A 14,014-nucleotide genomic window follows, 5' to 3' on the forward strand; every position below is an offset into this window, starting at 1 on the left:
AGGACTCAGTTAATCCCGTATGTTGTTCCCTTTGTCCATCGGTATGTTACTTGCCCGAGATTAGATCGTCGGTATCTCCATACCTAGTTCAACCTCCTTACCGGCAAGTCTCTTTACTCGTTCCGTAATCCAAGATCCCATGACTAACTCCTTAGTCACATTGCTTGCAAGCTTCTTATGATGTTGTATTACCGAGTGGGCCCTAGAGATACCTCTCCGTCATACGGAGTGACAAATCCCAGTCTCGATCTATGCCAACCCCACGGACACCATCGAAGATACCTGTAGAGCACCTTTATAGTCACCCAGTTACGTTGTGACGTTTGATACACACAAGGCATTCCTCCGGTGTCCGGGAGTTGCATGCTCTCATGGTCATTGGAACAGATACTAGACATGGAGAAAACACTAGCAGTAAACTGACACGATCATATGCTATGTTTATAGTTTGGGTCTTGACCATCACATCATTCCCCTAATGATGTGGTCCCGTTATCAAATGACAACTCATGTCTATGGCCATGAAACCTTGACCATCTTTGATCAACGAGCTAGTCCATTAGAGGCTTACTAGGGACAGTTTGTTGTCTATGTATCCACACATGTATTTGAGTTTCCAATCAATACAATTCTAGCATAGATAATAAAGGATTATCTTAAACAAGAAAATATAATAATTATGATTTTATTATTGCCTCTAGTGCATATTTCCAATAGTTCTTGTATAAATTACCTTGCTAAAAATTGCTTGTCATTTCCTTTTGCTCCTTGTTGGGTTTGACACTCCTACTTATCAAAAGGACTACTATTGATCCCATATACTTGTGGGTCATCAAACCTCGTTAAACTTTGACGTCCATCATGCCTCGAATGGCCACTCGTGTTGATATTGATCAAATTCTTACAGGCTTATCAGAAGGTAGAGTTACTTGTAAACAATCAATGAACTTTCGTGCTCACTTATAATTTGTCTCTAGTGTTGAGCCACATAAAAACAAGATGCATTAACACATAATGATTGGCTTGTTGTGATGCGAGAAGAGTTGAACAGCTTCAAATGGAACAAAGTGTGGTCCTTAGTAAAAAGGCCAACCAAGGATCACAATGCCATTGGAACAAAGTGGATCTTCAAGAACAAGCAAGGTGAGAATGGTGTAATCATCACAAACAAGGAAAATTTAGTGGCACAAGTGTACTCACAAGTTGAAGGTTTGGACTTTGATGAGACCTTTGCACCCGTTGCATGTCTTGAACCAATTCGCATATTACTTGCTTATGCCACTTTCAATGGTTTTACTTTACATCGAATGGATGTGAATAGTGCTTTTCTTAACGGTCCTCTACATGTAGAAGTATATGTATCACAACCACCCGGCTTCGTTGGCCCTGATCAAAAAGTCTATGTGTAGAAACTTCATAAGGCTTTGTATGGCCTCAAACACGCACCTTGTGCTTGGTACAGTCATCTTAATAAGTTTCTACTTGATGATGGTTTTGTGAGAGGGGTGATCGATCCTACTTTTTTTTACTAAAAGGGAAAAGGTTGATTTGATCATATGCCAAATCTATGTAGATGATACCATTTTTGGTTCCCCTAACATTCATTTATGCAAGAAGTTTGTGGAATCATGACAAAGACCTTTGAAATTTCACTCAATGTGGACTTGAAGTTCTTTATCGTATTTAGAATTCAACAATTTCAAGACGGAATTTTCTTGTTCCAAACCAAATATCTCAAGTAACTTCTTGTGAAGTTCGTAATGACACACGCTAGTCCATGCAACACACCCATGCCAACCAAACTTGTTCTTAATGAACATACAAGTGGCATCCCATTTGACCCATCTCTTTACGGCTCTATGATTGGTTCATTGCTTTATCTTTGTGCATTGAGACTAGACATCATATTAAGTGTAGGCATATGTGCAATATTTCAAGCTTCCCCCAGGGAGCATCGTCATAAGGCGGTTAACACCCGTAAGTTGGGTCTATGATACCCCATTGATGGCAAGTCTGATCTCGTGGGGTACACGGATGCAGATTGGGCAGGAGACAAGGTGGGGAGAAAGTCTACCTCCAGGGCATGTTAATTTCTTGGACGCCCCTTGGTAAGTTCGTCCCTGAATAAGCAAAATTATGTCTCTCTATCCACTGTTGGCCTAATATATTGCAAGCGGAAGTTGTGCAACTCAATTGCTATGGATGAGGCAAACTTTCAAGGACTATGGTATAACTTAAAGACATCTCCCTCTTCTATGCGACAATGAAAGTGCCGTCAAGACTGCTGAAAACGCTATTGATCGCCCTCGCATCAAGCACATTAACATTCGATATCAGTTCCTAAGAGACCATGTGCAAAAGGGTGGCATTGATATTTCTCATGTTGGTATGCAACTTGCCGACAACTTCACCAAACCATTGGATGAAGAAAGGTTGTGTCAACTTAGGCGTGAACTTGGTATCTTGGAGCTTGATAGCATTATGTGAAATCTTGTACACATGCATACAATTATTTCACACCTTGTCTAGGTGTAGGCATGTATTTAGGGGGAGACATTCAGCTCATGAGTGCTCTCACCCTATATGATGCATAAACAAACTAAACACTATCAAAGTTACTTTGCTCACTTTTTGTGACTTGGTACTTTAAATGATGGAGTTGTGGTGATGGGCTCAAGGTTATCTTTAAAGATAACCTTGAGCCCATCACTCTAGTATCCATACCAGCATATCTCAAGTTTCGTCGCGACATAGACCAATTTTCTTTTGAGCATGACTCCATGGATTCTCGTTTTCACACAAATGTTCAGGTAGGCATTTTCACCATCGTCATCATACCCAAGGGTTTGCATGTTCATCACTACATTAATTTGAAGCATATTCGCTCTCACTCGGCAAAATGTCCGGGTGCTATTGAATTCATTGAGTCAACCGGCCTTGCTACTCCATTTGCATTCCATCATAATTTCAACCATGCTACCATCCATTAGTTTTATGCCACTTGTTTCTTTGGTCCTAACAAGACCGCCACTTGGATGATATCTGACACCGAGCTCACTGCCACTTATTGCCACCCTTAGTTTTCCTAACAGAGGGTTCAAGATCCATAAGGATGATTCCAACCATAAGCCCAAATGCATTGATGTGTGTGTCTATCTTCTTAAAGACTTGGATGACATTGCTAAGGAGGAAGAGACTAAGGATCTGAACCAAGTATCCATTCGGAGGTCACCGTACTACAACATATTCTACTGTTTCATTCAAACTATCTATCACAAGATGGATGACAAGGGGTCATGCAATAATTATTGTATTGATCTCACGTCTCTCCACTATGAGACTCCAAAAGGGAAGATTAATGTCCCACACTTTGTGTGGCATGAGATCCGTCTTGCTAGCCTCCAGCATAAGGAGGCTTTTCATCATGATCTATTTATTCAGTCTCTGATTGATGATAAGGCCTTGATAACCCACAAGTATAGGAGATCAATCATAGTACTTTCGATAACTAAGAGTGTCGAACCCAACAAGGAGCAGAAGGAAATGATAAGTAGTTTCAGTAAGGTATTCTCTGCAAGTGCTATGAATAACAATGATAGATAGTTTTGTAGCAAGGTAATTCGCAAAAAGTGACAAGTAACAATAGTAGCAAGTGTGCAGCAAGATAGCCTTATCCTTTTTATAGCAAAGGATGGGCCTGAAAGTACTCTTATATGAAGCAAGCACACCCGATGACACATGTGAATTTCTATCTAGTCATGTTCATCATGTTGAGTTGATTCACATTTGTTACTTTGATAATTTGATATGTGGGTGGACCGGTGCTAAGGCATTTTTCTTAGTTGAACACGCAACCCACTTATGATTATCGCCTCTTGCAAGCATCCGCAACTACAAAATAAGAATTAAGATAAATCTAACCATAACATAAAACATATGGATCCAAATCAGCCCCTTATGAAGTAATGCATAAACTAGGGTTTAAGATTGTGTCACTCTTGCAACCCATCGTCTACTTATTACTCCACAATGTCTTCCCTTAGGCCCATAACATGGTGGAGTGTCGTGTAGTCGACATATCATCAAAATATCGAATGAATACCAACTTCACATGATTACTTATAACAAGACTTCTCCCATGTCCTCAGGAACAAAAGTAACTACTCACACATCATCAACATGTTCAAGATCAAAGGTGTACTAATGATAATTAAGGATTTGAACATGATATCTTACACCAAGTAAACCAACTAGCATCAACTACGAGATGTAATCAACACTACTAGTAACCCACAGGTACCAATATGAGGTTTTGAGACAAAGATTGAATACAAGATATGAACTAGGGTTTGAGATGAGATGTTGCTGGTAAAGATGTTCATGAAGATCGGTGTTCCCATGAAGGAGTAAGAATTGGTGATCATGATGGTTTCCATTTCCCCCTCCTGGAGAGAAGTTTCCCCGGCAGAATTGCTCTTCCAAAGAGCAAAAGAGCCTCTACCCAGGTTTGTGCCTCGAGATGGCGGTGCTTCATCCCAAAAGCCTCTCCTTGATTTTTTTTCTAGGTCAAAACACACCTTATAGCAGAGGAGGGGCTAGGGAACCTGTTGGTGGCTTGACAACTCTCTTTCCATTGTTGGGTGCAAGCATTTGGTTCCGTTTGTCTAGGTTCTCACCATGAGAGTTTGCGTGATTCTCCTAGTGGTTTGATAAACTTGGTTCTCACTAAGGGAAAATACTTATCTCGACTATGTTGCATCTCCTCTCCTCTTTGGGGAAAATTCCAACGCAGTTTACAAGTAGTAGGAAGAATTTCTAGCGTTGTTGCCAGGGAGTATCATCAAATTCTTATCACGCACTTCGCACAAATTATCATTCACTTGTTCAACTTTTTATTTACCTTTATTGTTTCTTCCTTCAAAATATCAGAAACAAAAAAATATTTATCTTTGCTTGTTTACTTTCTTGCTTGTTATTATGGCTAATTCTCCTCCCAATGTGCCTTTTCCCACTAGGAAAGGTTTAAAAAATTTAAATTTTAAACATTTGGGTGATGAATCTCTGAAAGAAGCTTGAGAAATATTATTATAGATACAAATGGAGCTAATCCCAAGAGTCACATTAAATTACTCCTTAGAAGTATTTCGACAACCGAAGGTAGAGACCATTGAACCTACCATTCTAGTGAGCTATCATCAAAGCGAGCTCGTGGAAGAAACTAAAGCTAGTATGGAATCCAACTTTGTAGGGTTATTCAAGTTTTTTACTAAAACTAACGGCAATGCAATGTCATAAAATAGGAGATTTGATGCTTTAGAACAAAAGATTCATGCTCTTTGTGTTTTGAAAGCTGAAATGAAAATTTCCAATGCCAACTCATTGATAATGGAAATGAGAGCAAAATAGTGAAAGGGAATAGATCACTTGCAACTAAGAATCACAACACGTAATAAAATGCATTATGCCTAGCTAGGGGCATAAAACAATAGCACTTGTTGGGAGGAAACCCAATAGTTATCTTAAATTTCTTGTTTTACTTTATGTTTTAGTGTGTTTACATGATTGTTTCAACTGTGTTGATTGTGTTTTATGTTTTAATTAGGTTTTGTGCCAAGCCAAGTTTTTGGGATGATTTGGATGTTAGTAGAATTGATCTTGTCCAAAAACAGAAACTTGTATGTCCGGTGCAAAATTTATTTGATTTTACTGGAATTCCCTTTTAATATGAATTTTCTACACAACATTGATATAAAAATTTCGAAGGTTTTCCTATTTTTCAGAATTTTTGGAGTTGGAGTAGTATTGTTTTAGTGCTCATCACTACAGATTGTTCTGTTTTACACAGATAGTGTTCTTGCTTGCATAGTATACTTGCTTTGATGACGCTATGGATTATATTGAGGGGTATAAGTTATGGTGAACTTACAATACCGTACCTTATACAATTTAAATATGAATCTATTTATAACAGTACCTAATGTTTGTGATTTGCCTATTGTACTAACGGATCTCACGAGGTTTCTTTTGAATTTTGTGTGCTGAAGTTTTTAGGTTTTGGGTGAGGCAACGATGGGTGGAGGACTAAGGAGTGTAAATAACCTAAGATTCGGGATTCTCAAGGGACCCCAAGGTAATATTCAAGAAAGACACAAATGTCTAAGCTTGGGGATGCCCGGAAAGCATCCCCTCTTTCCTCTCCATTCTATGGGTATGTCACTTGGAGCTATAGTTTATTCATCACAAGATATGTGTTTTGCTTGGAGCATAGTGTATTATAGTTTGCTTTTATTTTTGTTTGCCACAATCATTGTTTTTTGGACGCACCTATTTGACAGAGACACATATTCATCCTAATCTGTTAGAATACTCTATGTGCTTCACTTATATCTTTTGAGCTAGGGAGTTGCTCTAGTGCTTCTCTTATATCTTTTACAGCACGATGGCATGTAATTTTATAGAAATAATTGTACTCTCATGCTTCACTTAAATATTTTTGTGAGTATAAGGAATAGTAAGTGCAATATGCAGGGGTTATAAGACTAGTCCAAAAAGGATAGCTATTCAAGGAGGATATAATAAAAAAAACTTCCATGTAGTTCACTAAAAGAGAATTGTGGGTTAATTATACTGATGGAGTAATATGAAAGGACAGAAATACATGATTATCTGTTAGTATAAGTGTGTTATTAATTACTCACCTAAATATTTGTTATGGCATGATGATGATGTGTGAGCGTTCTTACGTCTGAATAAAATCCTATGTGTTGTTTGGGTTGGAGGCGCGCAATGGTTAACTCCTAAGGACCTTCTCCCTAGGGGTATGTGATAGTACTTTGCTTCGAGAGAGATAATAGGATTTGCAGTAAGTATACGAGTTCTTTATGACTAATGTGAATCCATAGATATGCACAATCTCACCTTTTCATATTTGCTAGCCTCTTTCGTGTCCTGCATTGCCCATTCTCACCTCATGATTGGTACAACCTCCTCCGGTGCATCCAAACCACGTGATATTATACGCTCTGTCACACATAAGTCACCCTATATGTTCCCCAAAATAGCCACCATACCTACCTATCATGGCATTTTTAAAGCCATTTCAATATATATTGCCATGCAACTTCCCTCATTCCGTCTCATGACTTGTGTGTTCATCATCGTATTGCTTGCATGATCATGTAGCTGACATAGTTTTTATGGCAAGTCCACTGTTCATCATTACCTACATGCTACACTAGATCATTGCACATCCTGGTACACTGCCAGAGGCATTCATATATAATCATCTTGAATAGTAGTTTATCATATCAAGTTGTAAGTAAATAAAAGTGTGATGGTCATCATTATTAGAGCATTGTCCTAGTGAGGAAAGTATGATAGAGACTCTGATTCCCCCACAAGTCGGGATGAGACCGAGGACACAAAATAAATACAAAGAAAAGGAAATAAAAAAGGGGAAAAGAAAAAAGAAAAAAGAGAAAAAATGAACTGAGGGAAAAGAGAGAAGGGGCAATGCTACTATCTTTTTCCACACTTGTGCTTAGAGGGAGCACCATTTTCTTCATATAGAGAGTCTCATGAGTTGTCATTTTTATATGTTAGTGAGAATTTCTCGTTATAAACCTTGCTTGTATATACCGCTGACGGGCTTCCTCAAATGTGTGAGGTCTTCATGAGTAAGCAACTTGGATACACACTCACTTAGCTTTCACTGAGCTTTCATACACTTATATAGTTCAAGTGCATGTATTGAATGTGGTTGAAAATGTTGAAGCACGTTAGAAGTACGATCCAATTACCCGACTTAACACTCAGGTGCTCATGTTTTATACTTATGCGCTCCGAACGGATTCATGGCATGCTAATATAATAAAATGAGTAGGGAATAACATTATTGAAGGACTGTATATTTTGAATATTAATGATTATGTTATTTATGCTTATGGATATTATTATGTTTATATCAATTAGTTCATTGTTTCTCAAGATCATACCTAAAATATATCACATGTTGGGTAGCATGTCACATCAAAAATTCTGTTTTTATTATTTACCTAATCAAAGACAAGCAGGAATTAAGCTTGGCGATGATGATACATCTTCAATGTATCTATTTTTTTTTTATTGTTCCATGCTATTATTTTATCAATCTTGGATGCTTTATATGCTATTTTATATCATTTTTGGGAACTAACCTATTAACCCAGTGTCAAGTACGAGTTGTTGTTTACTGCGTGTTTTTGGCTTTTCACGAAACTAGTACCAAATGGAGTCCATAAGCTACGGAACTTTTTTATGGTTTGTTGTAGACCAAACTAAAACCTCAAAGCTTCGAAGGGAGACCAAACGATGCAAGAGGAGACAACAAGGCAACAGGGTGCGCCCAGGGTGGTAGGCGCACCCTCTTGCCTTGCGGGACCCTCGTGGCTCCGCCTGACCTTATTCCACCCCTATAATTCTCATATATCGAGAAACAATGAGAGAGCCAACCGAAACACTTTTGTCGCCGCCACAATTCTTTGTTTGCACGGGAGCTCATCTGAAGACCTTTTCCGGTGCCCTGTCGGATGGGGTATCGATCATAGAGGCCATCTACATCAACCTTGGCCCCTCCATGATGTTGTGTGAGTAGACCTCCACAAACCTATGGGTCCATAGCTAGTATAAATATGGCTTCTTCTCTCTCCTTGATCTTCAATACAAAGTTCACCGCGATTCCCACAGTGATCTATTCGATGTAATCTTCTTTGCGGTGTGTTTGTTGGGTTCCGATCAATTATGGGTTTATGTTGATATTATTCATGAATATTAATTAAGTCATCTATGAATTATTTTATGCATGATTATCATAGCTTCATATTTCTCTCCAATCTATTGGTTTGGTTTGGCGAACTAGACTGATTTATCTCTAGTGGGAGTGGTGCGTTGTGATGGGTTCAATCTTGCAGTGCTCAATCCTAGTGACAAAAAGGACATGACATGTATTTGTATTGCTGCTATCAAGGATAAAATGATGGGGTTTATTCATTTTACTTTAGTTTACTTTGTCTACACCATATCATCTTTCTTCAAGCATTACTCTATTTCATACTTAATACTCTAGATGCATGTTGCATAGTGGTCGATGAATGAAGTAATAGTAATTGATGCACGAAGGAGTCGGTCTACTTGTTTATGGACATCATGCTCATATACATGATCATTTCCTTGAATAAGATGTCAAAACTATGAGCTACTATGTCAATTGCCCAACAGTAATTTGTCTATCCATCTTATGCTATTTTTAAGAGACAAGCCTCTAGCAAAAATTATGGCCCCTGCGTCTACTCCAATTATATTACTAAAACAACAATAATATTGCTGCCATTTATTTTATGTTATTTACTTTTATATTTATATTATCTATCTATCACTATTTAATCCTTATAGGTAACGAGTTCAAGGGGCTTGATAATCCTCTTGCCCGCGTTGGGTGCAAGCGTTTTATTCTGTGTATGTAGGTGCTCACGGTGAGGGTTTGCATGGTTCTCCTTTTGTTTGATGATCTTGGTTTTCACTGAGGGGAGTACTTATCCCTACTATGCTTCATCTCCTCTCCTCTTTGGGGGAAATCCTAGCGCAATTTACATGTAGCAGCTCCCGACCATGTGGTCCAGGCTGAGGACCCCGAGATGGTCAACCCGTGGGCCACATTCTTACGGCCCAAGAGAGCGAAGTTGGATATCTATGTAAACCCTAGGTACCCCGGTGTTTATATAAACCAAGGGATTAGAGTCGTAGACGAAAACTCTAATATGCACGTGATCTTGTTGTAGATCGAGTTATACTATGAAGTGCATCAATCAATACAATAAAAAAAACACGTATGGTATTATCTCTTTGAGAGAGACCGAACCTGGGTAAATATGTTATTTCCGTAGGAGTTGTTGGGTTTTTTCCTAAACGGGAAGGATGAAATAGTACAGAAGCAAAGCATTTCCCTGAGTCGAGAACAGAAGTTTAAGTGAACCACTAGGAATCACCAAAAGAGTGCCTCCACACAAACAAAATGGCATTTGCACCTAACGTGAGAGTGGGATCCCCGCCCCTTTCCGGAGATGGGGTGTTCGACAAGAAAACTTCTCGGTACTCTGGAAAGACCTCCCGAAGTCGGGAAAGCTCCTAGGAGCATTATGTGCCACCCCCGAGCGGCCTTGGTTTCAAGCCTCGAGGGAGCTGTTCACCCTTCCCTTGCGTCATTTCACTCCATGTCACTTCGCTCGGGGACACCGCCTGGACTTAGGCTAACAAGCCTGTGATACCCCAGTTATTTTTGGGCCGACATGCATTAGATTTGCCATGCTTAACAAATCATGTCAATATAACATTGAAAGCAAACTGGGAAATACATAAAATAGAAAAAACAATAAAATAAATTTTCCTAAATAGTAGCGAAGATTCGTGGACTATAAAAATGTGTATCAATCATAAATAGCATGGAAAGTTATTTATTTTAACGAAAATTTCTTGATCCTTTTCTAGATCATCCGACTCAAAAGATCGAGGTAAGCTTTTTTTTTACAGAAAATTGATTTTGATAGAAATGTAAATATATACAATAATAGTTGTTATAGGAAACTATAAATATATATATTGAAAGCATGCTTACAATCAAATTTATATTTTTTTTAAAGGATGATGACCCCGGCATCTGCATGTGGGAGATGCATGCGGCCATTTTATTGATTATTCTCGAGGACCTTACAAAGTAGTACAACAAAATATCTGAATCCGCCGTTTTGGCAACATCTGCCACTACATCTATCCATATGATGAAGGGGTGCAAGCTGGGCCAAATACCCAAACCCTCACCTAAGCCTAACATCTAAAGCCGGAGGCCCCGACCGAGCCACATACCGGGTGACGGGCACAAACCGGTCCGACGCACGCACATGTGTCGTCGCCGCCATCTTCCACTGGTCCATCTTCAGAGCAGATTAAGGTGCTAGCCTTGGCACGTGCCTCCACCATTGACGCCACCACGACGCCAAACGACGACCTCCACCTACGCGGGTCCATCTCCAAGCAATAGGCGTAGATCCATGCTAGGATAGGGCCGCACCATCGCCGTCGCCCACCACCCACAAGCGCCATCCAGTCCAAGGTTCCCAAAGCGACGCCTTCAAGAAGGGAACCACGCCGTGAGCGCAGCCGACGCCCAACAAAGTTAAGGTTTTCACCCGGGAGACCTAGGGGAAGGGGAAGTGAGGAGATCAGTCCATACCGACGCCTCCAAGGAGGGGAACGGCGCCGTCAGGCGTCGCCGTCGACGCGGCCGGCCATGGCCGGCCAGGGATTTCGCCTGAACTAGATCCCCGCCACCAGCAGCGCCTCCTGAACTGAACCGGCGACCCAAGGAAGCGCGGCCCGACCAGGTTGTCCCGCACGCTGAACAGGGGAGGAGGGGAGGCGCTAGATCGCGCGCACCGGCCACCGCAGAAGTCGCCGCCGGACGCCAACGACCACCGGATCCCACCGCCCTGGTGGCCGGGACGCCAAATCCACTGCTCGCACGACTGCTAGCCTGCCGTGCCTCGCCAATGGAGCCGCCGCTCCAGATCCGGGGCTCCCCACACAGAGGCAAGGCAGCCTAGGCCCCTCCGCCAACATCCTTGGCGCCCCGGGCTTGCCCGACAGCTGCCTCAGGTGGCGGCGAGGAAGGGAGAGGGAGGGGGTGAGGCCGGGGACGACTAGGGTTGGGAGGGAGGAAGGAGGCGGCTAGGGTTAGGAGGGACTATAGATACAATATGGATTCCCATAATGTTATCTTCTGAAGGTACTCCCCCAATCAAATTTACATGGTAATTATAAAATATGGAACTACAAAATGAGAAAATAGGTATAAGCCTAAAGAACTCAAAGGCTAGTGGAAAACTAGAGTGAAAATTTAGAGAACAAAACTTTAAAATTTATCCAAATCTAAAGTTTTCCATGACATTCAACACTGTGCATATCAAAATCCACAAGTGTATAGTGACTTCTTGGAACATCTATTTCCTACGATCTTTCACCAAGATTTTCCTACTAACTTTAAAAGTGCACATCGCTCAAAAACTTTATGGAAGATATGAAATTCTCCCACTGTTTTGAGCTCAAAAAATATATCTCGGCACGCCATGGATTGTAACAAAAATAACAATTGAATAACATTTTTTAACCAGCCAAGTGGAAGAAGTAAGAATCACATCCAAACCTCGCAAATTTTCTTCCTAAATTTCATTTTAGTGACATTTTTCTATTTTTTGCATAGGTCGCGATATCATCATGAGCAACACTTTCATTGGTCATGTGACCAAATTTGGATGGTTTTAACGATGAAAAAAGGTACTAACAAGTTAGACGATGTTAAATTTTAGAAAAAAATGTTGAACAATCATATATTTCATAATTTCACAATATAGTAGATATACCAAAAGTGCACCTTCTCCAAATAGCTAAGAGTATCTACAACCACACATGACAAATATGACCCGTGAAACGCCCGCGGACGCGCCTGGGAGCGTGTGCGGGGCATGATCGGGCATGCCTCAAATTAGCACCATTGCATCCACACATCTCATACTATATTCTTATATCCATACAAAAGCATGCAAACTAAAAAACCTACGTACTACGTAGCAACTCCTCGCCGTAAATGTCGACTATCTCGGTGTCCTTCGACGGATAAATGCGTAACACGTGCATTTCCGGCCCCTCTGGCCCCTCCTCTTTTGCTATCTGTGTGCCAACCTCGTCGAAGAGCATGTTCACCTCCGCGTGCTACTGTTGGATGAGCTCCCGCTTGGCCTCCACCTCTGCTTCATCCTGGATGGCTCCAGGATGGCCTGCTGCTCCGCCATGTTCTCGACTTGCGCAACTACAAACTCCGCCTACACCTTCGCCATGTTGAACTCCGGAGCTGGATCGTCCTCCTTTGGATCCGTCACATTCATCGGCTTCGGGTGCTGCTCCTCCTCCTCCTCTGGCTGTTGCTGCTCCTCCACCTCCTATGGCTGTTGCTGCTCCTCCTCCTCCTTCCGCTCCTACTTCTCCTCCTCCTCATCCTTCGGCTATAGCGGGTCCAGAGGTAGACCCACTATGATGCATGCACCTGGCCTAGCCTAGATCTCCGCCTCAATCTCCATCGAGCGCTCTGACGTGAGCATCGCGCAGGTCATGATCTTGTGCGGGACCATATCAACACCGGAGAGTGTTAGAGAGCATGGGAGAGGAGGCGATCGGGCCCGGTTGGCGGCACAGAGAGGGAGGAGGTGGGTGTCTAGGGCTGGGGGATGTTGACCGGCTTAAATAGCTGGATTTAGCCTCGGGCAGCGAGCCGGAGTGGCGCCACGCGACGTTCAGACCGCAACGATGGACAAGGCATCCATCGAGCAGTCGGGTTTTCGGGCGAGTGTGCGTGGGACCCCATTGTCTGGCCGACTTGGTAGGCGTTCTCGGGCGCGCCCATGTGCCCTCATATCCGCCCCATATTTAGGTTGGATGTGAGGGGAGCCGGTCAGCTGAGGTGTTTGAGGCACCTAAGTGGGTCAAAATTTTGAGATCGATCAGTGGTTGATACGGCCATTTTTGCATCATGAATTCTTATTTATATTTATGTTATTCTTGTACACCATTCCTCATTATGATACAATTCTTATGCGTTTTCTCTATAAATATGCAAGGTATATCACAAAGAGGGAAATTACTGGAAACTAAAATTCGTGACTTGAAAACCAAGAAAATGACTGAAAATCACTAGACTCCTAATGGCGTGAAACTTTATGGAGATTTTATATGGAATATATAATAATTATTGGGACAAAAATATGCCACAAGGGGCCACGTGCTGGCCACAAGCCAACAAGGCGCGCCCACCCACCCCCCCCCCCCTAGGTAGGCCCTGTTGCCTTCTGGGGGGCGAGCAGATCTCCCGACCCCGCGCCCTTATCCTATATGGTGTGTTTTACCCTACAAAAAAATCATAAGAATACTTTCG

The sequence above is a fragment of the Hordeum vulgare genome, chromosome 6H (genome assembly GCF_904849725.1).
Source record: "Hordeum vulgare subsp. vulgare chromosome 6H, MorexV3_pseudomolecules_assembly, whole genome shotgun sequence".
Lineage (NCBI taxonomy): Eukaryota > Viridiplantae > Streptophyta > Magnoliopsida > Poales > Poaceae > Hordeum > Hordeum vulgare.